Source organism: Musca autumnalis, unplaced genomic scaffold, assembly GCF_047663935.1.
Source record: "Musca autumnalis isolate F117 unplaced genomic scaffold, ASM4766393v1 scaffold_2, whole genome shotgun sequence".
Classification (NCBI taxonomy): domain Eukaryota; kingdom Metazoa; phylum Arthropoda; class Insecta; order Diptera; family Muscidae; genus Musca; species Musca autumnalis.
Genome location: NW_027411755.1, coordinates 163,167,782 through 163,193,862, shown reverse-complemented (window position 1 = coordinate 163,193,862; position 26,081 = coordinate 163,167,782). Strand labels below are relative to the sequence as shown.

Sequence of the window (26,081 nt, the reverse complement as noted above, 5' to 3'; positions counted from 1 at the left end):
TTCAATGGTCTACTGTCTATAGAAGATCTTTAGTAGGTCTATTGTCTTTAGAAGACCTTTACAAGATCTTCTGTCTGTAGAAGACCTTTACATAGTCTTGTGTATAATGAAAACCTATAAAGCTTCTTCTGTCTACAGAATGCCTTTGAAAACGATCTTTGATTTTAGCCGCCAGAACGGAACACCATAACAACATTTTTATTAGTTATCTCCAATTCTCCTGTGCCCCATATCCTGTTTACCATATCATTAAGTTTTAGTTTCTTTTATTTTTATCTCATAATCCTCTTCGTCTCTACCTAACTTTCCATTATTTTAGTAAATTCACTATGCTCCCATTTGATTAATAATAAATATTCTCGCTACTGGAAATAAAAGCTTATACATCAAAGCAGTCTGCTATGGAAACATGACAATGGAGGGAAACAAAGACTCATAGAAAATTCCAAGAGGAAATGTTCTAGGCAAAGACAGCGTAGAGTATGTCATAAAAATGCATTTAATTCCCTCACTTATCATTATTAAACCCTACGCTACCCTGCTGGTATCTTCTTCTTCTTCTGCATCGTCTTCGTCTTCCTGTTCTTTCTTCTTCCCTAGATACCAATTCATTGAAATTATTTGCGCACTTGCCAATGAATGTTTCTGCCTGTTCGACACATTGCAGCTGTTTACTTGAGAATAATGAGCCATAGATGATGACGACATTGCCGCTTTTGGGGTTCTGGTTGTAAATTGAAATTCAAATGATAATTAAAAATATAAAGCCATATACATATACTCACGCTTACACATACATACATTCATTTGCATGTGTATATGTGAATATACAACTTATAAAAGTCGATATATGCGTGTTTTATTGAATTGAAAATACGCTTTCCGGTTTAGGAATAAACGGGGCGACAATTTCGCCCCAACAATGCAATAGCTTGGGTTTACAAATTTCTTCCTCGGAGATCCAGAAATCCTGTAGTTTCAAGACTCTAGGATTTCGAGTGAAGGAAATTGAGGCTGGACTAAAGTTCATCCACATGACGACCTGACACCCGTTGGTGATACACGAAGAGGCTGTCAAGAACTGTTGATCTGAGAGGGAGTATTCCAACGGAAGTATTTCAAGTGATATTAATAAGAGTTTTGCAGAGCAAACTATGCAATCGGACTACTCCTGCCCTTTCTGGTAATGACGATAGCCCTGCGACTCCGTACAAACAGCTATCACATTGTGGTCTTTGACAAACAACCCAAAGTTTCCAGGGCCACCGTCTGCTTGGGATGCTTGATTAAGGTTAAATAAAGATTCAGGACCGATAACCAATCAGATTATGCCGATATAGCAGGGAAATTGACATATAAACATCGAACAGTCCTGGAACAGAGAGAGAAAAGAAAAGAAGAAGAGAGAGAAAGGAAAAAACCTTTCAATCATCCTTGAGGTCCATCAGCATTAATGAACTCCCCTTCAAAGCATTTTGTCGGATGCCAAATCCTCCACTTGAGCCCTCTTCTACCTGAATTCTGAGTTGAGGTAAAACTGACAGGCGTACACCAGGTGCCTATGTCACAAGGAGCCCTCGGAACACCGATAGGAAATGCACAGGCAGAACAAAATCCAAATAGAGGTTTGAAGTATGGAAAGGAGTTAGCGATTGTGTTTGTAGTGAAGTCAATCTTGGGAGTGGCATAAACTATATTCCCAGATTAATTTAGGCGAACTTTAGAAGCGATGAAAAGAGACAGGTGAAGGCTATGATCTCATACTTACTTAATTACTTACTTAGTTGGCCCATTAAATAACATTTGTTCCATAGACCGAACTAAGAAAAGATCTCCATTCCTCTCTATTTTTCGCTTGACTTTTTGGAATACCGCGCTTTTTCATTTCTTCATCCACTTGTATGCTCCATCGAAGCTTAGGCCTGCCGATTCTGCATGCACCGCCATGTGGCATGTATTCATAGGCCTTTTTAGCGGGTTCATCATCGCTCATTCTTATGATATGGCCTAGCCAACGCAATCGTTGCATCTCGATACGTTTAACTATATGCATGTCTTTGTATAGCTTATATAGCTCGTGGTTCATACGACGTCGATATTCACCATCAACGCAAATCGGCCCGTAGATCTTTCGAAGAATTTTCCTCTCAAACACACCAAGCACTGCCTTATCTGTTTGGCAAGTACCCATGCTTCGGAGCCATACATTAGCACGGGTAGTATCAGCGTTTTGTATAGTGTTATTTTTGTTTGACGAGATGTGGCTTTGTTTTTAAATTGCTTACTTAGACCATAGCATCTGTTGGCCAATACAATTCTTCTTCTTATTTCACAACTGATGTTGTTTGTTGTGTTTATGGCAGTGCCGAGGTAGACGAAGTCTTTAACTACCTCAAAATTGTAGGTACCAACTTCCACAGTTGGTCCGAGCTCTATGGACGCTTTGCGCGTCGACACCATCAATTTGGTCTTTTCGCCGTTTACCGCCAGACCCACTTTCGCAGATTCTGCTTCGATCTTCCTAAAGGTATCAGTTACTTCCTTTACTGATCGTCCCATGATGTCTATGTCATCAGCATAGGCAAGTAACATGTGGCTATTGGTGTAAATTGTGCCATTTCTTTTGACATTTGCATCTCGTATTACCTTTTCCAGCAAAATGTTGAATAGGTCACACGAAAGGCTGTCTCCTTGTCTGAAACCTCTTTTGGTACAAAATTCTTCGGAGAGGTTCTTTCCAATTTTAACTGAGGACCTAGTATCAGTTAAAGTCATCTTACAAAGCCGGATGAGCTTTGCGGGGATACCAAATTCAGACATTGCATGGAATACCTTTAATCGGAGGGGACTGTCGAATGCTGCTTTATAATCGACAAAAAGGTGATATGTGTCGATCTGCATCTCTTGGGTCTTCTCTAGGATTTGCCGCAGGGTAAATATCTGGTTAATGGTGGACTTGCCAGGTCTAAAGCCACATTGGTATGGTCCAATTATTTCGTTGACCATTGGCTTTAGTCGTTCGCACAATATCCCTGACACTATCTTATAGGCAATAGGGAGAAGACTTATGCCCCTATAGTTGGAGCATACAGTCTTATCTCCTTTCTTGTGGACGGGACAAAGGATGCTCAGGTTCCAATCGTCGGGTATGCGTTCTTCCTGCCAGATGGTGCTAACTAGCTTATGCATACACCTTATCAGCGCGTCGCCTCCGGTTTTAAACAGCTCGCCTGGTAAGCCATCGGCTCCTGCTGCCTTATTATTCTTCAGCCGGTTGATTGCTGTTGCTGGCCGGGCGGTATACATTCTATACCATCTTCTGGGATTGGATCTGTGGTATCATCGTCTTCGCTACTATTGGATACCAGCAGATTGGAGAAATGTTCCTTCCATATCCTGAGCACGCTATCTGTATCTGTTACCAGATTAACTTGCTGGTCTCTACAGGAGGATGTGCCTGTACCAAACCCATCTGTTTGATGTTTCACTCTTTGGTAGAATTGTCGGACTTCATTCTGGCTCCTGTACATCTCGATTTTTTTCACACTCCCGCTTTTCCATTTCTCTCTTTTTTTTGCGGAAAAGACGTTTCTCTTCCCTCCTCTTCTCCCGATATCTCTCTCGTGCGCTACGCGTTGCTACTGATTGTAAAGTAGCTCTATATGCCGCATTTTTCTCTTCGGTAGCAGCACGACACTCCTGGTCATACCATGAATTCCTTTGTGAAGGTCTCTGGAATCCAAGTATGGATTTTGCGGCTGTTTGCATGGAGTGGGCAATATGTTGCCATTGTGTTGTTATGTTATCGGGACAAGGAGTGCTCGCGTTAAGCAATTGGGCTAGTTGAGTGGAATATGCTGTGGCTATCTGTTGTGTTTGTAGCCTATCGATGTCCAACTTCCGCGTTGTGTCTGTTCGTGCTTTATTTGCAACGTTTAGACGGATACGAACCTTTGCTGCAACAAGGTAGCGGTCCGAATCAATGTTTGCGCCTCGGAACGATCGTACATCCAACACGCTGGATGAATGTCTTCCATCTATTACAACATGATCAATTTGATTACTTGTTCTTTGATCTGGAGACAGCCAGGTGCCCTTATGAATATCGAGATGATTAAATCTGGTACTAACTACCATGTTTTTTGCAGCTGCAAAGTCTATCAGCCTCATACCATTGTCAGATGTTTCACTGTGGAGACTGAATTTCCCGACTGTTGGGCCAAAGATATTCTCCCTTCCAATTTTGGCATTAAAATCGCCTAGAATGATTTTAATGTCATGGGCAGGGCAACGGTCATATGTTTCTTCTAAGCGCTCGTAAAATATATCTTTGGTCTGTTCGTCCTTTTCTTCAGTGGGAGCATGAGCGCAAATAAATCTGATGTTGAAGAATTTAGCTTTTATTCGAATTGCAGCAAGTCTTTCATTCACTGGGGTGAAGCTGGATATCAGATGTTTTAGTCTCCGACTAACTACGATCCGCAACCAAACTCATGCTTTACGTCATGGCAGCTATAATACAGTGCGTCACCTTTAGGTGTTGTTGTGACGCCTTTCCCAATCCATCGTATTTCCTGTATGGCAGTAATATCGGCCATGTACTTTTCAAGTACGTCTGCCAATGCAAAGACTGCACCTTCTCTATAAAGAGTGCGAACATTCCAGGTGCAGATTCGCAGATCATGGTCCTTAAAACGTTTGCATGGTTCGTCAACTTTAGAGGGGTTTGTTTTTCTTTCCTTCGTTTTTTTCATAGTAGGCTTTTTTTTCTAGGGGAGGGTTACTAGCCCGACGTCCAAACCCAAGTTTTTAACGTTCTTATGGGTGAACGCGCGGCACATGTTAGCTCACTACCTTTAACGGATGTTAAAGGCCGTTCCCCAGGTGACACCAAGGGGAGTTCAGGGTCCACTTGATATGAAAGAGGGACCAAGGGTCAGGACCGTTCCTTGGTATCTTCCATCCCCTACGTATCCCGGCTATGATCTCATAGTAGCCTAAAACACTCAGTCTATTGCTTATAAGGCTAGGACAACGGTATAACAGGTGCTCCATCATTTTCATATATTCCTCTTCTATAGAGCCTACAATAGCCCTTATTGGGATGACATGTTGGACAAGGGAGGATTGTAATTCAGTGTAATTTTACAACAACAGCACTTACGTCAAATAATTCTCATTCACTTTATACCTTAGATCACCTAAGTGTTTCAGAAATGAATATTGAAGGGGTTTACTACTGCATGGGGTTGGGATAAAGAGCTGTTTCAAATACACCAACTAACATCTCTATGTTGTGGTTGCTGATATATAAACAGGTCCTTCGGGTCAGATGTTCCACGGGGGCTTCGGATCAGCTATTCCAACGGGCATTGGGATCAGCCTTCAGATCAGCTATTCCACAGGGACTTCTTGTCAGCTGTTCCAAATGGCCTTCATGCCAGCTGTTCCTCTGAACCTTCAGAACATCTGTGGAACATCTGACCACAGGGATTTCAGTTCTCTGTTCCGTACATTGAAATTAGTAGCGGATGGAAGAACCTAGACCGTAACAATACATTAAGAGTGTCCGATCATCCACATGCCAATGCCGAATACATTGTGTTCCCCATCTTCTACAGCCGAACGTCCAATTCGTAGTGTACCCGATCACCTAATCTCGAACATCAAATACATCGTGTTCCCGATCATCTACACTCGAACGACGAATACAGTGTGTTTCCGAGTTCCCAATCTTTTACAGCCGAACGTGCAAACACATAGTGCTGCCGTATTTCTTTAGTCAAACGCTGGATTTCTGGATAGGGCATGGAATGTCCATCTAGCCTATGTATTTCAGGAAACTCTAAATATATTCAGATTTTGGAAAAAAAATTATTTTATATGCCCACTACGAAAGCTGCTAAAGGATAATTACTTTCGGGCCCCCCACCAAGCAATGGGGAGGGTATCGTCGACGGGATATTAATTTCTGGATAGGGCATCGAATGTCTATCTAGCCTATGTATTTCAGGAAACTCTAAATATATTCAGATTTTGGAAATATAAATATACCCACTACGAAAGCTGATAAAGAGTAAATACTTTGGAGCCACACCAAACAATGAAGAGGGGATCGTCGACGGGATATTTTTTCTGGATAGGGCATCGAATGTCCATCTAGCCTTTGTATTTCAGGAAACTCTAAATATATTCAGATTTTGGAAAAAAATTATTTTATTTACCCACTACGAAAGCTGCTAAAGGGTAAATACTTTGGAGCCCCCACCAAACAATGAGGAGGGGTTCGTCGACGGGATATTTTTTCTAGATTGTGCATCGAATGTTTATCTAGCCTATGTATTTCAGGAAACATTAAATATATTCAGATTTGGGAAAAAATATGTTATATACCCACTACAGGTATGTAGGCTTTAGGCAGGCAATGACTTGGTTTCCAAATTTTGGAATTAAAATTACCCTAACAGCATACTGGCTCTGTAGATCTCTTATTGACATGAGATCAAGTTTTGAGACGCTATTACCAGGATCGCTGTGTTGATGTACAAGGCTTAATAGAATCCAATAGAATCTTTGGTTCACTGATTGATCTGTTAACAAGATCAGGTCTTCGCTTGTTCGAATACGATCACCTAACTTGAGGAATAGGCATTTGCCTGCAAATCTAGGGTCCCACGTTCGCTGTTAGTCCATGATTCATCGATTTGCTTAATGCTTGCGGACCTCGCTAATTCGAATGCAATGTCCGGAGTTAGTCAATAATTTATGGATTCGCTTTATGCTTCCGATTTTTTGAGATCGTTCAAGAGGATCTTGCGGCTTAACTCCCTCTACTGACATTCTGAAGTATACCACAGAATTCTATTAAGCTTCCTTTCTTATTTCTCATGTACTTGTTGAATCTTCGCCTATAGGAATCCTACCCTAATGCAAGCTTTCCTGCTATTTGGTAATTGGAATCAGAAAAAATTAATATACATACTTGATTAGAAATAAAGACAAAAGCCAAATGCTATGCATTTCAATCATTTTACAAGTAGAATTAATTTTATACGCAACTGAGAAAGGCAACTAAATACGTCGAAGTCCAAGGTTAAGGATGACCTTATATGACCGACAAATCATCGTACTTTGAAATTACCAAAGTATTTTCGCAGAATCATGTTGTTCTTGGTCACCTGGTTAACATCACTAATATCCAGCTTGACAGCCACCTAAAACCACTCTTTACCTCAAGACAATGTAATATTTAATATCTTTAAACTGCTATTACTGTCGGAATACCGCTATAACAAAAACAACAAAAACAACTCCTCCGGAACATGGAATTGCATTTACTTTTTTCCTCTTTCTTTGAATAAATCTTTAAATTGGTAAACAGAAAAAAGTACGCCATGTACCCAAGTTTGTTTGGAGAAAGCATAGCATCTATCTCTGATACAAAGTTGAAAAGAAATGAAAAAAAATAAAACTTGATAAACGGTAAGGGATCTTAGAATCCTACAGCAGCAAGCGAGAACTACCATCACCACACAGAAACAAACCAAACCCCCTCGTCGACAACAATGACGAGTTTAACGAAGTGAAGTGTTTTTCTTTCGAATTGAATTGAACTGTTCATTTCTTGTTGTTCTCCTCCATCTTTGCCACAGCCTTTTTTTGCAAAGCCCTACACTTTTCTGCTGCTCTGTAAATGCACAGATGCCGGTGAAATTTCAATTCAATATGAATTGAATTTAATGCAAAACGGCGTGTAGCACACATGTATGTATACTTTTGACGATATGTATACTTACATTCATACATATGAATGATTTTATGTACATTAGGGTTATAACCAAAAAAATGATTCACTAGTACTGTGTGGGGAATATTGACTGTTAACGAAAACGGACTTTTAAGGACGTTTCGAACCGAAAGCGAAAGTTAAAATAAACGCTTAAAATATCGAGATTTGGCTAAAATTTTGTATTGACTTATGTAGAGTAATATTGAAGATTATATTCAATTTCAATAGAAAATGTACTGCAATTGAAAACATGAGAGTAATCGTTGCGTGAACTTTTTTAAAGATAGAGTCAAAGTGACAGCGCATTTCTTTATATTTTCTACATGGTATTTGCCAAAAATATAAAAAAGTTATAACCCTAATGTACGTATGTAATAATTGTATGCTCTTCTACAGCCAACGTCTCTGAATATTAGTTACTCAATAATTTTGTTGGTGATTAATTACGCCCGAAAATTGTCGAACATGTGAGAAGTGTGATCAAATGTCTCTTTGCCAATATTAAATCTCAGACCAGGAACTGGATTCTTGTTCTATGGATGAAAAAATAAAAAAAAAATCGCTAGAGGGATTTTTAAATAAATCGCGGTCAAAATTCACATTTTTATGCTCCAGAGGATTTACCGTTATGATTTGTTCCTAGGTTTTACCATTTTTGAGATATATAAGTCCAGGTGACATTTGTAGGTTTTTTTGTTAGGTTTTCACGATTTGCTTGACTATAGAAAATCTTATAGCTGTGAATATTCTATACAAGATTGGCTTTCGTATTTTTTTCCTAGGTTGTGCCCTATTTGAGATATATAAGTTTAAGTTGGGAAATTGCAGTCATGACATTGTTTTATAAGGAGACGATACAGTCAATACATTGTCCCAATTTGAACTTCTAAAGCTGACGAAAATGTGTCAAAGGTCAATCTTGTAGAGAATTGTCATATCTACAGTATTTTCTTTAGTCCCATTTCGATAGAACTTGCTGTTTCCAAGCAAAATCGTGAAAACCTAAAAAACCCCTAAAATTGTCAACTTGAATCGCGATTTATTTAAAAACGCTCCGGCGATTTTTTTTTTATTTTTTTGATTGTTCTCATCTATGAACATTGTAGTTTCAGAATCCGCAAAAACTTCCCAGTTGTATGCACCTTCCATTTAAAGCACCGTGATACTTATTTAGTTCAGTTTTTTTTTTCGAAAAGTGAATGGAACTTCACAATGTACAAAAAAATTTCGATTACTGCCTACATAGACAACGGCTCTCATTTTCCTTTGTTGTCCTCTTCATACATATTCGCCTTGCACCAATTTACAAAATCTTAGAGTCTAAATCTTAGAACATGCACAAAGAGATTGTAAAAAAGCGTCAATGGCTGTTTTTAATCGACATTTGTAGTGAAGGGAAAGCAAAAAAAGAAAGCAAATTCCTGGTCGGGAAACCAGCGTACGCAAATAAACTTTATCAAACCTTTGCAATCGTTTCGTTTCGTACTTTCCATACGAACAAAACCAAACAAAACATAACCCAAGTTGACCGAACTCCCTGTTTATTTCCGTTTTGTTAACATTCGTGAGAGCAAACAAAATGAAGAATGAAAAGTTCTCAACCTCACAACAACTTATAGAAAACGAAACCGTACAATACTCATTGCAAACGTTTGGCGGTTGACTGAAACATCTACCGCAGTTCTGTTCTAAGTATTTGATGTTAGCTTATTGGGTTATTAAACAATCAAATGTGTGTGTGTGTGTGTTTGCAAACGATTCATTTTGAAACAACTCGGTACAGCATCGCCGAAGTACTTTTCAGCAATCGTACCGTTTTGTTCTTCTTCAGTTGAAAAGTTTGTGTTTTTGTTTTGTTTTGAGAACGAAACGATTCAGAAAAAATAAAAAGTTTGTGACTGTGTGTGAATGGTATGGAAATCGTTTTGTTTGCTTGCATTCAATAGGGGAAACACGTCGCAGCGGAAAATACCACAGATTTCACATCTTAAAATTATTTTAAAAGACATAAGGAACAGGTAAAAAGGCGCTATGTACGGCGAGCCGAACTTTTTATGCCTTCACCATGAAATATTCTGAACTAGTGTGGAAAATTAGTTTTCATTCTGTTAAGAAAGTACCATGGCACAGTGCGAAATTTGGGAAGTTTAGTGGAACTTTAAGTTATTTTCAAAGTACATGAAATTAATTAAACTTTTATTGAATTCGTTAGCTAAGTACTCCACTGCAAATGGTCCATACTCAGTTTGCCGATATACTCCACGAAACGACTTAAAAATGCACTTAAAGTTGCACTTTTGTTTAATAATTTTTTTGTAAGAAATGTATTTTTGATTCATTAAAAACATGGAGTGGGGCGGACAAATGGTAAGTCAGTGTGCCATGATTTATTTTTCTTAACATTTTACAAAACAATTATGATATTTTACACTTTAAAAAATGCAAAAAACCCTTATGGTTTTCGTGCAATTTTGTCGGAAAGAAGTGATTTTTTGAAGTTTTCAAAATTATAATTTTTTATTTTCCGTGGACATTTCAAAAGTGAGTTACGTACATTCACGTGTTAAGATATATATAATCTGAAATATTGGATTCTCCTCTGTTCGCAAAGCTATAAAACTGCGGTATCGTGCGGTCTTTGGAGATATTCAAGATATTCTAAAAAGACTTCGGGAATTTCATTCAGTCGATTTTCCAAAAGTGGAATGTAAACGCGACAATGAACGCCATTGTTGACTGTGTTTTGAAGAAATTTGACTCACTAATTCTAACAATGATAATTTATGTAAAATTAAGAAACCTCTCGCAATTTTTCATAGTTTTGACCTCTAAATGTTGGTGATTTACATATAGTTCAACATGTTTAGATGCTGCGGTGCAAATACCAAAATACGTTAAAAATTGTAATGCAGTGCAGACCTGAACTTGATCAGAAAGACATTATTAACAAAATTAATGGTACAGACATGCTGAATGGATCAATAAACATTATAGATACAAATAAAAATAAAAAATATTGACATTTTACTCCTTAATAGATGTGTAGGGTTGTTGGGCTTCACCCAGAAGTGAACCTATGTTGACAGCTTTTGTGTTAGGAGGTTTTTTTTATTCGCTAACATCTTAAAATTTACATTTGCCTCAAAATCGGCTGCAATTTTTGTCTTTAACCTTTAAAATACCCAATATGAGGGAACCCGGCATGTGAGGGCTATTCCGAAACGCGAACCTATATTGAAAATATTTTGTACATAAGTTTTCTATCCGCTGAAAACTCAATATACCAATTTGCATCAAAATTGATTGAAAAATGAATGTAAAACGGAAAAACGGCAGCCACCGTTACATGAGCGCTACAGGAAACCGCGGGTCTATGTGGCCCAATTTGAGTCCCACACTGTCCACTAATATAATAAACATTTGTGCAAAATTTTAGGAATCTACACCAATGGTGCACAAAAAGAGAATGCTATTTTGGGTTTTTGTATGGGAAAGAGAGTTGTAGTTAACTTTTTCGTAAAGACGCGTGCATGGCTGATCTACACCTTTTCCTTTAAAAGTTATTAGTAAAGTTCCGCTAAAGTGCTCATATTTCGCACTGTGCATGGTGGGCATTTGTTAATTTTAGCTAATTCGGTCAGCTAAAAAGTATACCTGAAATCGAGTGGTACTGTTATATGGGTGCTATACCACAGCGTGAGTCTATGTTCACAATGATGGACATGGAGAAGTTTTTAACCATAAATGACAACCAGTACCATAAATTTGGCGATGTTTTTTGGTGATGTTTTTTGATCACTACGAACCCACAACCTCTAGGAATTAGCTATGTGCAACCGCCTTGCATGCTGAATGTCCCGGTTCGATTCCCAGGCCTTGTCACATCAAATTATATAAATTATACATTTCTAAAAAATATTCGAAAATTCACATTGGTTAGCTCCTCCTGCTACATCTTCAAATTGTCTTTGAATGTCAGGTTCCTTTTCAGAATACACCTACAATAAATATAAATACAAGCAATTTGCTATGTCTCTGATGTTTGAGAAAATTGTGAGTTTATTGAAAATCTATCGTCCAAAAATTGTGCACTTGTACCTCATATATGCTTGATAATGCATGTAATTTTGATTGCTTTTCAGGGTATTTCGAAAATAGTTCATTGTGAATATACATATATTGTGATATCAAAAATAAAGTTTATACCGGTAGAAATAACTAATAACGAATAGAAATTCAAATAATTTGCATGCAAACAAATTTATAAATCCCAAAATTATTCATATTCAATTACACACCAAAGAAGATAATATAATTCAGCTGCGCTTACGGTGATATACCCTCAGCCTTTGACCAAAAATAGAAACAAACTCAAATACGTGGAATCTATAGGTATTGTAATGTGGGGCTATACCAAATCAATTTTCGTAAGCTAACTTCTGATTTTTGAAAAAGTTTGAGAATTATTTTTCGGATTTCTAATTTTAATTGGAGCCGGCAGGGGTTTTGGAACTTTTGGACCATTATCTCAGGAAGTATGGAATTACCCCAGACAAATATTACCGTTGCAATAGGGACCGTGAAGATAACCCTCTTCAAAAAAATCAAATAGATCCGATAAGAGTCCTCAAACTGCAATTTTCCAAAATTTTGTGTGACTGGATGAAATAATACGATGTGCAAAGTTTGGACCAATCGTAAAATCCCCTTGAAAGTTCTCTTGCGGATTTGCCATTTTACTTAGGTTTCTTAATTACATTAACAATTGCTACTTTCCTAATGATTGGAAAATAGCAAAAATTGTTCCGATCGCTAAAAAACCTTGCAACTGCGATATTAATAATATTCCCCCAATATCAATGCTTTCAACTTCATTTCGCATCTTCCCTAAAATTAGTTTTTCGAATAATTTCCTTACATTTGAATTATTCGAAAAACTAATTTTAGGGAAGATGCGAAATGAAGTTGAAGAAGGATATATTCCAGAGTACAAGTTTGGATTTAAAAAAGGGCACTCAACCACTCATGCATTACTGAAATTCCACGACGATGTCGTGAGGAATTTAAGAGAACGTGAAGCAATCCATATTTCAATAATTACACTTTAATGCCCTCTACATTTCAATAGTAACAATATTCATAGTTTTGTACCTTTGTCATTGTGAGTTTGTAAATATTCCAATTTCCCATTGTGATTGATTCATTGTATTTTAAAGTTAACTGACAGAATGCAACTATGTAAATAATTTATTCTACTACTCTTGTAAAACAACCCATTAATTACTACTTTCGATATACCATTTTATGCAACTGTAAACTATTTACGCCCTACTATTTCTTCTCACGATTAGTACTTAGGCTAGAACAAAATTCAATAAAATCGCTCAGTTTGTGATCTACAATCTAACGCGTTACATAACCATCAGATAAGATCACAAGGGGTGATCTCCATTCTAACACGTTATGGTAACTATCAGATAAGATCACAATGAGACAATTTGTCCGTCCGGCAGTATACATCAATCCTCACTTGTGTTTTCATATACAATCCATACCAGAGGTTGTTATAATGGCGCCCAACTCGTGGCCATGTATCGCGACCACACCAACCATAATCTGTGAGTAATAGCCGAGGACAACAACAACAAAATCCATATCGATGATTAATTCTTGGAAAAGATGACCCACAAGAAGAAAATGCCTGTTGGAAAAGAAGCTTGATGAATCAACAACTATGTACGTGTACGATGTATGAGTTTTACTCCAGGGTGAGGTAAACATACATCCACCTCTGCTGTCAGTTATTCATCTTTACTCCTGCAAAATGAACCGCGAACCATGTTGAGAAAAAGAAGGTTGATGAATCACCAACAATGTACGTGTACGATGCAGTTTTACTCCAGGGGGAGGCAAAATACATCCACCTCTACCGTTAGTTAGTCACCTTTACTCCAGGGGGAGGTTCCGCAGAAAGTCTTCAACGCCATCTTCATGCAATTACTACATCTTATTGGCACAATAGCAGTTTCAACAACGAATGTTCCTGATCCAGTCCATCCTAAGCAGAAGCAAGAATCCTGATGCAGGTTACAATAGAAGTTCAACAATCCGTAATTTCTGATGCTTCATCGGGACGCTTTCAGCATCAGAGGGGGAGACTGAAGCAATCCATATTTCAATAATTACACTTTAATGCCCTCTACATTTCAATAGTAACAATATTCATAGTTTTGTACCTTTGTCATTGTGAGTTTGTAAATATTCCAATTTCCCATTGTGATTGATTCATTGTATTTTAAAGTTAACTGACAGAATGCAACTATGTAAATAATTTATTCTACTACTCTTGTAAAACAACCCATTAATTACTACTTTCGATATACCATTTTATGCAACTGTAAACTATTTACGCCCTACTATTTCTTCTCACGATTAGTACTTAGGCTAGAACAAAATTCAATAAAATCGCTCAGTTTGTGATCTACATTCTAACGCGTTACATAACCATCAGATAAGATCACAAGGGGTGATCTCCATTCTAACACGTTATTGTAACTATCAGATAAGATCACAATGAGACAATTTGTCCATCCGGCAGTCAACATCAATCCTCACTTGTGTTTTCATGAACAATCCACACCAGAGATTGTTATAAACGTAAATAAATTTACGGTTGCTGTGTCACTAGATATCGAGAAAGCATTTGAGAATGCTTATCATAACGGAATCCTCATCAAATTGGTAAACCTGGGGTTTAACGGACATACTATTAAGCTTCTCTGCAGCTTTTTCGATAATCGGAAATTCTTTGTGGACCTTAATGGGAACATAAGTACACTTGGATGTATACATTGCGGGGTTCCACAAGGATCTATATTGGCTCCATTTTTGTACACCATTTTTATTCATGACTTCCCACATATCTGTGATGATTCTAGAAGTATTTTATACGCAGATGATTCTTTGTTATATGCACATTCCGAGTCTCCCACAGTTGCTTTATCCAAAGTCCAAAATAACCTTTCTGTAGTTAGCGACTACTATTCTTCCTGGGGAAATGCTTCGGGAAAATGTGCTAGATATGTCGTGCCTAAAAGTAAGTCCTTGAAACTGATTTTAAATGGAAATGAAATTCCGTTTAAGAACAGTTTTAAATATCTGGGTGTTCATTTCAATAAGTTAGTAAAATTTAATGAACACGCCAGAATATTACTACCTAAAGCAAATAAAGCAAAAGGATCTCTAGCCGGTGTTTTGTGCAATAAAGCAACGCCTATTAAGACAAAGCTCTTAATTTACAAGACCTGCATAAAGGGGTAAGTACATAAGCTGCCTTGCCTGCTTACCTTGCTTGCTTCTTATAAAAGAATAAAAAAGAAAAGGGCAACCCAGTTCGAAATTTGCTCGGCCTTCTTTATTCTTTTATTTTTATTATGTCAGAAATGAAGTAGGAAAGCAAGGCAATCAGGCAAGGCTGTTTATGTACGCAGGCCTTAAGACCTATTCTAGTGTATGCTTTTCCAATATGGTTTAGCATTTCTCCTTCGGTTGTTCGAGAGCTTGAGGTTTGTGAAAGAAAGGTGCTCAGGCTGTGTGTGAATAAGAATTTTCAGAATCCTACGAAAAGATACTCTAATTGTCACATTTACTCTGAATGTTCAATTATACCTATTGGTGTATATGAACTTAACTATCTTAGAAATTTTGTTGATAGCTTGTCCAATCACGAAAATACATTGGTTAAAGACGTTTACAATCACCAACGTGAATTTAGCTGGTCAGATACCAACTATTTGTCTCCTGTTGGCATCATAAGGGAAAATATACCGAATGATTTAAATCCAACATCTTCGCTCCTCGCTGATTTTTACGCTAACACAACTCCTGGCTCTCATAGAGGCTACTTTTTTTCTTTTCTGCATCTTTAATATTTAAAAGATTTCGTTTTGTTTTTTTATTTAATTTTAAGTTAGTATTAAGTAAAATTAGTTTAAATTGTTTTTATGGAAATATCCACTATTATTTTAGACAAAGTGTCGGGAGCAAACACTGGTAAACTACTAATACATGTTCATTTTGAAAACTCTTCTACGAAGCAAGTTGCTATTAACCTCACAACGAATTAAAATAATACTTTAAAATTTTAATATTTCCTTGTTATACGTCAAATATTTCCTTATAATTCTGTAAAAGCCTCAATAAAATATATCTTGAATCTTAGGTTTCTTGTTTGTTTTTCAGGGTTTCATGGAGCTTTTCGGCCATAATCTCAGGAAGTATGGAAGAACGGTCTGCTGAAAAAATTCAAAACGATTCGATAGGACTCTTAAATTTCACTTTTCCGAATTTTGTGTGGGAGGCACCCGAAGGTGTGGACCAATATGGTCTTACCCGATCTATATCTGGAAGGAATAATACTATATGGAACTTAAACTAAGTTTAGGCAAAACATTACGAAGTATAACATTTGGTTTGAATCGGTAGATCTGTTCAAAAGTTACCGTGTGCACCAGCCAGCTAGACAGTAAGACAGACAGATGAGGGGACAGTGGTAAATCGACTCCAATCATGGTATAAGTAAAGAGGTAGATTTAAATGAAAAAAATCTATAGAACCCTTGTTTTTCTTGAATTCCTAAAACTTCAAAATAAAAGCAACAAGTGGGTTTGTTTACAATCCATTTTTTGAGCATTTTATAAAAAACGCGAAAAATGAATGAAGAGTTAAGTTTTCTCCACATAATCGAGTTCTGAATATGATAAACTGATTGTTTCAATGCAAATCTCACCAATTTCTTCCATACAAATGGCCTAAAAAGAAATTTAAAAATCATTGAATTCGATTGTTTTTAAAATTGTTTGGCATCCCCCCATACCAATTGCGGATATTATTCGAATGTTCGGCAAAACTTTCGAAAACGATATCACTTTCGAAGAATTGGCAATTGTTTTTCGGGTGTACACAAGCACGTTGTTCTTTTGTTCGTCAAAAGTTTAAAAACGATATCGTTTTCGAACATTTGGCGAATGTTTTTTCTTCACAAGAAAAATTGTTTCGAGAAACATTTTTTACTTTGAAAATTTTTTTGTTTCAAAAAAAAAAATTTACGTTGTTTGTAAAAAATTCCCATTTGCTTTTTTCAAATAATTTCGATATAAATGCTACGTATAATATAGACAATAAGTGTTGATAAAGACAACATATGGGTAGGTTGCCAAACACAAGACAACAATGTTTATCAACAGTTAAATATCGCGTCGCAAACATAAAGAAATAAAAACGGAAAAGGTACATAACAGAAACATCAAGAAACTCCACAAAAAATGTTTTTCGCCACTATCGTAAAACTATCGTCAATCATTCGCTAATAATATTATTAACGATATTCGAAATCGAAGGATTTCCTGCCACAAACTGAGCGACGAGTGAATCGTTTTTAATTCATTCTCGTGTGTCGTTCTCGAACAAAATATCCGCAAAACTCTCGAGAAACATTCGAAAACGATATCGTTTTCGATAGCAATGGTATGGGGGGATATTATTCAAACAACACACACACATACACGGTTTGTTTATATTGTTTTGAAGTTTTAGGCATACTCGAATGAAAAAATTTAAATTGACATAAAGCTTTGGCTAACCTTTCTTATTAAACCATGCAGTGTACAACAACTTAAGAGGTGTTACACAAGCCATCAATGTCATATGAACTGAAATTTTCCATAGTTATACTTTGGCTAACCTTTCTTATTAAACCATGACTCCAATGAATTTCGTCCAAACATACTTGGTGTAAAAAACCATTATTTATCTATGAGATATAACTTTGGTCGTATTTTGTACGTATCCCCTTTATCCTAAAGGGCCCCATACACTATCAAATTTTGATGTCAACATTTGTAGTAGTATGTGTACATTTTTCAAAAAATGAGAATGTATTTGTGTATTTTATGGATTGAGGAAAATCAAAATAGTTTTGATTTTCAAAATGAAACCCAATCAATCCGATGAATAGGGTTTATTTTCAAAATTGTCAAAAATAAATTTTGAAAAAGAGAACATTGTGTTTGGAAAAAAATAAAAAAAAATTAAGTTCATTCGTTTTTAGAGGACAATTTGAAGATTTCGTTTGCAGATTGAAGGCTGATTGAATGCTTTGCTACACACTTATCAAGCACACACGTACAGAAGGAGTTCATCGGATGGACAAGCCAATTTGATAGTCTATGGCCCGCTTAAGTCCTAGAATGGAATAGGTGGCGAGGCGACCCCATGCTGCAATATTTTTATAAAAAAATCCAATTGGACAACTGAACTGAAAATTTCTCTGTCATGATTGAGACAATCCCATGTAGCATGGGAGGAAATTGTGGTTCTCTACACAAAACCCGTTATATAGGCAGTAGGCCCGTTATATAGCTGACACATTATGGTCACAACCTTCAAAATACCAAAAATCGGAAGGTACCGTTCTATAGGGGCTATATGATGGCGTGGACCTATACCTACAAAATTTCTGGGGGAAAGTTTTAATAATCTAAATACCAAATTTCAGCCATCTCAGTGTGATAATGGGCCAAAACCTTCAAAATACCGAAAATCGGGAGATCTCGTTCTATGGGGGCTATATCAAAACGTGGACCTATATAAAAATTTTATGGTAGAAATGTTTCTTAGCCTCTGGAAACACAATATGCAAAGTTACAACCGATTCTGTTGTCAAATGGGACTAATACATTCAAAATATATTAAAATGACGCGTAGTTTATATGGGGCGTTATATGGGGGCTATACCAAAACGTGGACCTATATAAACCAACTTTGGTAGGAATGTTTTTTGGCCTCTGGAGACACAAAATACCAAATTACAACCAATTCGGTGGTAAAATGGGACAAATATCTTAAAAATTCCTAAAAACGACGACGCGTCACGCGTCATTTTGTATGGGGGCTATACGAAAGCGTGGACCTACATAGCCCGCTTTCAATACCAAAAGTCCTACGTACATATAATAGATTTTCTCAAAATTTCATCCACCTACGTCAATCCGTTCGGACGCTAGAGTGATTTCCACAGACGGACAGACGGACGGACAGGGCTATATCGATGTAGAATTGCACGCTGATCAAGAATATATATCGTCACCATAAATGCCGGAAGACGTAACCGACATGGAAATCGAAATTCGTTTTTTAATGGAATCTGATATATTAAGCTCAAATACATGCTCTGGCAAAATTTCAAACCTCTACGTTTAAAAATAACGGTCCTATTCAAGAAATGCCAATAGACGTAACAGCATACTGTAATTTTCATAGAACACAAAAGGCGTAACCCACATTATTTCAAAACTAAACAGCAGTACAAACAATGTATTCATTGATTTTTGCAGCAATTTTAATGCCAGAGGGAGGGCTTATTGAGTTAATGTATAATTTCCACGGGGCGGATTCGTTTAACCGTTTATTTGACCCGAAAGTCCAGGTTCAAAACCGGGTTAGACCCGGTTCTATTGAACCGATTACTACAAAATGGGTAACGTATGAAAGCTTATGGAAATACCTATCACATGGAAATACCTCGGCTTATTTCTCCATATGTGTAATTTGACTCTTAGGTGACGATACCTCAAGAATGGTAGCTTTTTTCCAAAATCACAAAGACCATTCTTTTAGTTAATTTTTCAAGCAATAACTTCGACTTTATACGGTTTTTACTGGTCTTACAGAAAAAATCCATAATTGAAATAATTGAAGATGATGACAGAAGACCTATGCCCTGATTTAAATAAACATCTAAAACGCACATATGGAAAACAGTATATTAACCGGGCAAAAGGAAGTGGTTATTAGGAAGGCAATGCTCGTCTCGATATTGTTCATTTTTCCAAGAGAAAGATCGAACGGAGATATTCAAAATTTGAGGCATTGATACGAAAACGTGTAAATGCTCAAAATTCACGTCGTTATAGTAAAAAGATGTATTCTTTAAAGACGGATACGATTAGGCTGTAAGTTTGCAAAAGATGGTCTTGTCAACCAACCCATGGTTTAATAGAGATCAACTGATTGTAGTTATCAAATAGGTCCAGAGAAAAACGCAAATTTTCTGTATTGGTTTACTTATACAGAAAGACAGGAGATGCTACAGTCACTGCGAGCATTGGCTTTTGATCCTAGTAGTATAATCTTTTTTAAAACTGATATCCAAGACGACTGCCAGATTCTACCATAGAGAAGTTCCGGAAATTTTGAGGCAGTGGATCCTCCTCAGATGTACACACACAGGCTAAATGTTTCAAAAAAGAAATTTCTACACCTGCAAGACTTAAAACGCTTAATTCCAAGTGATTGTCATTTCTTTAATGACAACATTCCTTATGACAATTAAAAGTTACATTTAAACTGTTACAGATCACTTAATTTATATGAATAATATTTTGTACATAAATTGACTTAAATACAACAATAAATATAATATTCCAGATTTAATATCGTCTAATACAATTGAAATTATAAGTAATTATAGTGATGGTTGGAATAGGCAATTCACCTAATTGTGGTCCATTGAAATATCAACGTCAAGACTGGGAATTGAACCCAACACCGTCAGATTGCTAGTTTAAAGTTCGCTTAACCGCGTAGGCCAATAAACCAGTTCTAATTTGTTTATAACTTTTCATTTATTCTAGTTTCTTCAAATGTAAACTCAATAAATTGTGGGTTACGTCTTTTAGCATTTCAGAAAAATACAATACCAAAAGACGTAACCCACACAGCTTCTAACATTCTGGAAAAAAAATTAATTTTTTTCCAAAAATATATTTCTTCTCTGTCTTAAAACACGATACTAAAAATTTTCCATATTTTATAACACCGATTTCAGTTTATAACGTTTTTTGCTTCTCCTGTAAAGTTTTATTTTTGTGGGTTACGTCTTCCGGCATTTATGGTGACGATATAGTCTGTGGGGTCTACAATGATTATTTCGAGTAGTTACAAACGTAGTGACAAAATTAATATACACCCATCCTATGGTGGAGGGTATAAAAATACCAGATAAACGGTTTAACAACCTGGACTAAACGTTTTATATGTCAAATCGGTCGTTGGAGTTGCTTGTGCGAAAAATTTAACGATGAATGCAAAAATTATAGATTTGTCGGGGAGGATTTAAATCTTAAAATTATCCACTGAAAGTTCATGCTTCCAAAACGGTCCATACAATTCTGAAAACACCCCAAATGCGAATTTTTGGGGAAATATTAGCTTGGTTGTGTAGCCGGGATTCGATTTGTCCACCGATAATAGTCTCAATTCACACAGGCTGAGGGTGTATCTCCGTCTGCAAAGCCGACTGATAGTTGTTCCCTTGTTAAAATTTATATTCATATTTTGTTACATTAATTTCTAGATATTTCGGTTTAAATTAAAAAAATAACCAAATTTTGCACATAAAAATACCGTCGGCAACTGAAAAACATATGAAATCTGACCTAAGGATATAATGCATTTATCCCCTCTCACAATGCCGTCGGCTCACGATGAATGTTAAAAAATACAACTCCAACAAATTCAATATTCCAAAGTTGAGCAAAAAAAAAAAAAACTTACCTCAATGCAAGTGTGGAACAATGAAATGATAATAAAAATCAATCCATTCTATGTCCGTCCAACTGCATAATTAAGTGCCATACAATTTCCATATGTGTCGATCACTTTTTTTAAGACCTTGTAAACAATTTTTTTTCTCGGTGTGAGTTTTTTTGTTATTTTTTTTCCAATGTTTTATATCAAGTTGCGATTGTCTCCTTCTTTTTTTGTTGATTGGAGAATATCTTCCGATAATAAATAAGGGCTATCGTTTACACGAGCACTCTTCTTTGACATTCTTTTTTCTGCTTCTTCTTCTTCTCATAATAAGCAAAATGTAAACTTGGATATTCGAAGAGTTAAACTGTTGAATGATTTATAAGAATTTCATTTCTGGGTAAGAAGAAGGGCAGATGCTGGTGGCACTAAAGGAATCAAAAAGTAATGAATGCAAAAGATATCCACAAGGCACACAAACATACAACATATTCCAAACAAGAAAACTGGCATCAATAACAGCATCAACAACAACAATAATAATAACTGTGTATGGTACAAAGAAAGATTCAATGCAGATACACTTAACGGATATTTAACAGACACAACAAACAATGGCAATGAAAGACCCATGCCAGGGTATGCAACCGACAACAAATCACAGGCACCACCAAAACATTCACAGTCGCACTGAAGAACATTTTTTTTGAAATGCTTCAAAAATACCGTCGGCTTTTGTATTCCACTTTAAAGGTTTGCAACACTGGTATCTCTTTATTTCCGCCATACGCCCCGCATTGTTTAATGTTATTGTTAGAAAAAAGAAACGAAACGCCTAGACTTTGCGTTATTGCTCACAGTTTAATGACTTTTTAAGATTTTGTTGTTTCATTTTATACTTTTTAATTTTGTTGTAAAAATTTTTGACACTTTTTCTGATATGTTTTACAAATGCGGTAGCTTTGTTATCACTGGTTTCTTTAAATAACTTTAATGAATGTTGTTTTTGTTGTTGTTATTGTCGAATGACTCGTATTACACTCACACGACTTTCGCAAAAAAAAACATTTTGCATTTTTCTTTTTATTTTGCTGTTTTTGTTTTTTATTTAAATTATTTTATTAATTCTTTTTGTTTGGAATTGCATTGACGGACCAACTCTGGCCATGGACTGACTTTATGATGATGTGTTGTTCACTGTTAAAGAACGGTATAGGAAATGACATACACACTGTCAAAATAATGCACTGCAATGTATTCTTCGGCAAAACAGTCGGACAGACAACCACAGGCAACAACAACAGCAACGAAGTCGTCAACGATATCGACCACGACATCAACGTCATCGGAGGCATCGGAGAACGTACGTCGTCGGCACAACGATAAATATGATGATGGTGGCTACAACAACCCAACAGACGGACGAACACGGCAAAATGCAAAAATCCCACTTGTACAGCTAACTTGAGCAGACAGAGCTCCTCATGTCTCTCATGGTGCACCGAGCACAAGCCAGCAAGCAGACCGACGCAATGCAATTTTGTAAGGAGAACGCCGCAAACACAAAAAGAAGCGAATGAAACGAACACAGCGGCCAAGAACTTCAGAAACGAACCCAACGACACACGGCAGAAGGCAAAGAGCAGTTACATACGTCGACAGTACTTACAGAAAATACAACAAAAACTGGCTCCAATAATTGTAACAACAGCAACACCAACAATATGAATATTTGCCCCACCATAACCATGGATAAAGAACAACAACAACAACAACCAGCACACATTTAAGGAGATCCATCCATGATGCTGGATTTCGATAGCATTCGCCTTGGCAATCGTATCGCATGGAATGCAAAGAAAGGGTGGGAGGGTTAAAGATCCATTTATCTATTGAATATAAAGTACATATTTATGTACACATAGGAAATCTGTATATACATATGTACAGATAGGACCGAAAATAAATATGAAGGCACATATAGACACATTGAAATAGTCATGGAAGACAACCGCATGAAGAAAGACAATAAGTGAGCGCAGGCAAATATTTTCTCAGCGAGAATTTGGAAGCCACATGAGTCGAGAAACTTTATTACAAATTAGCTTCTGCATTACCTGTAGGCTGGAAAATAATTGGTTCTTTGATCAAAATTTTACAAGGCAAAATCACTTATTTTATTCATTACTAAGTAATGAGTTACGGTGCCCACTTGCTGACTCTATCGAAACCTTGGTCTACTAGTAGTGCGATTCTCTAAGTCGATGGTCAGACTAGAGAGAAATTTTGCCAGTCCCCCACTACAGCAATTTCGTAAAATCATTTTACTCGATCGAACTCGATCTAAGAACGCCTAATTTCATAAAATTATTTCATTGAAATCACTGTAGTTTGAACCGGGGCCAACGCAATTGTTGCATCTCAATACCTTTAATGAGATGTATAGTTCACGAACGAACTAGTTCAATGGAAAGATTCACTGAAAAGAGCTTATGAACTAGTTCAGAAGTTTATTGAGCACCGACCGAGATAAAAGAACGATTCAATCTATTTCAGCACGTCGCGTATGCATAATGCGACGCCTTTGTAAATATACGAGTTTTCTAGTTTACATTCAGAAACGGGAGAACGAAGATCGAAAATACAGCTAACCGGCAGAGATTATCGACGAACGATTGAACTACTGAACTAAAAGACCGACCTAGTTATCTTAAAAGAGCTGAACTAAAAAAACGTTTAACTATACTGATGCCGTTGTATAGCAGATACGGCTCGTGGTTCGTACGACGTCGATATTCAACGTCAACGTATTAAATACAAACACAAGCATGTTTACACTTAGCCCTCCTTTGGCAGGTCATACCCGTCTTGGGGGACTTTAATGTTCATCATAAGTTGTGGCACTCGGTCCTCGGAAACGACCCAAGAGTTATAGTGCTGGATGAGCTGATTGATAGCTCTACGTCTGGCATGGTCAATAAGGTTGCCTCAACCAAAATTAGCGTAGAGTGTCACAGTTCGCCAGACACAACTATCGTGTCACCTGGTCTGACAAATGACATCATCTGGCAACTCATCGTTTCTCTTGGATCAGACTATCTCCCCATAATTGTTTTCATCAGCAGACAGCCCGATTTCATCACATCTGAACGCCGCATTTTCGCTAATAATGGGAAATCTAATTGGTCGAGTTTCAGAGAGTTCACTAATCACCGCTTTAGAGATCTGCCCAGTCCTTCGGAGCGGAGAGTGTCACAGAGTGCCAGGTCACCTGGTCTGACAAATGACGTAACCTGGCAACCCATCGTTCCTCTTGCATCAGACCATCTCCACACAATTGTCTCCATCAGCAAACAGCCCGATTTCATCACATCTGAACGCCGCATTTTCGCTAATAATGGGAAATCTAATTGGTCGAGTTTCAGAGAGTTCACTAATCACCGCTTTAGAGATCTGCCCAATCCTTCGGAGCGGAGAGTGTCAAAGTTCGCCAGACATAACCATCTTCACCTGGCATCCCATCGTTTCTCTTGGATCAGACCATCTCACCATAATTGTCTCCATCAGCAGACCGCCTGATCTCATCTCCTCTGAACGCCGCACTTTCGGCAATCTTGGGAAAGCTAATCGGTCGATTTTCAGAGAGTTCACTAATCACCGCTTCAGAGATCTGCCCAATCATTCGGAGCGGAGAGTGTCACAGAGTGACAGGACACCTGGTCTGACAAATGACGTAACCTGGTAACCCATCGTTCCTCTTGTATCAGACCATCTCCACACAATTGTCTCCATCAGCAAATCGCCCGATGTCATCACATCTGAACGCCGCACTTTCGCCAATCTTGGGAAAGCTAATCGGCCGAGTTTCAGAGAGTTCACTAAACACCGCTTCAGAGATCTGATGTTCGGGTAGTGAAAAAGACTTTTCGATACATCATCACTGCTGAAGCCGCTCGTCATATACCTGCTGGTCGAATACCCGATAAGGGACCAAACTTCCCAGTAGAGGCGACGGCATTAGCAAATGAGTGTGATGAGTTTCGTCGTGTCAACCCCAGAACCAATGAGCTGACACTGGAAGTCAACAGTTTGGTCGGTGATCATAAACGGAACAAGTGGTTAAATCACCTGAAGAGCTTGCAACATTGGAGCCAGATTAAGTGAATTGGGGTCAACGGTTAAGTCACTCTCGAACTCTGACAAAAACGAAGAAAGGAACTCAGTCACGTTTGGCGAAGTTACGCTGACTGATCCGAAGTGGTGCGCAAGTTATTTCAATCGACAGTTTGTCGAGGCACCCCGGGAGTGACCAGGCGAGAGTTCTACGTTTCATTAGTTCTCTTTCTGCCATCAGGAACGCTAAATCATTCAAAGCTTTGGTCCCTGATGGAATCCCCATGGTAATGCTGAAACAGCTGGATTTGCCGGGAGTGGAGTATCTCACTAAAATTCGCAACTGTCGCTAGTCAACCTCATCGTTCGCGAAGTCTGGAAAGTGGGCAGGGTGGTCCCGCTACAGAAGCCAGGCAAGTATTCCAGCAAAGGTGAATCGTACAGACAGATTTCGATTTTGTCGTCCGTAATAAAGATCCTTGAGGCTTTAGTCCTTCCCAGCGTCAGAAACAGCAATCCAGTTACCGATCATCAGCATGGATTCTGTAAGCAGCACAACAACTGCGCTGCACGTCATCTCTACACATAT

The 26,081-nt window shown here is 37.5% G+C and overlaps 1 long non-coding RNA gene across 1 annotated transcript in view; it reads right to left on the bottom strand.

Moving 5' to 3' along the window:
* Window positions 1-22,956, bottom strand: part of LOC141394811 (uncharacterized) — a 248,386-nt gene extending 225,430 nt beyond the window's left edge. The window contains exon 1 of the long non-coding RNA XR_012410492.1: window positions 21,404-22,956. This is a non-coding gene — a long non-coding RNA (uncharacterized lncRNA). The remainder of the gene's footprint in view (window positions 1-21,403) is intronic.
* Window positions 22,957-26,081: the final 3,125 nt, after the last annotated feature.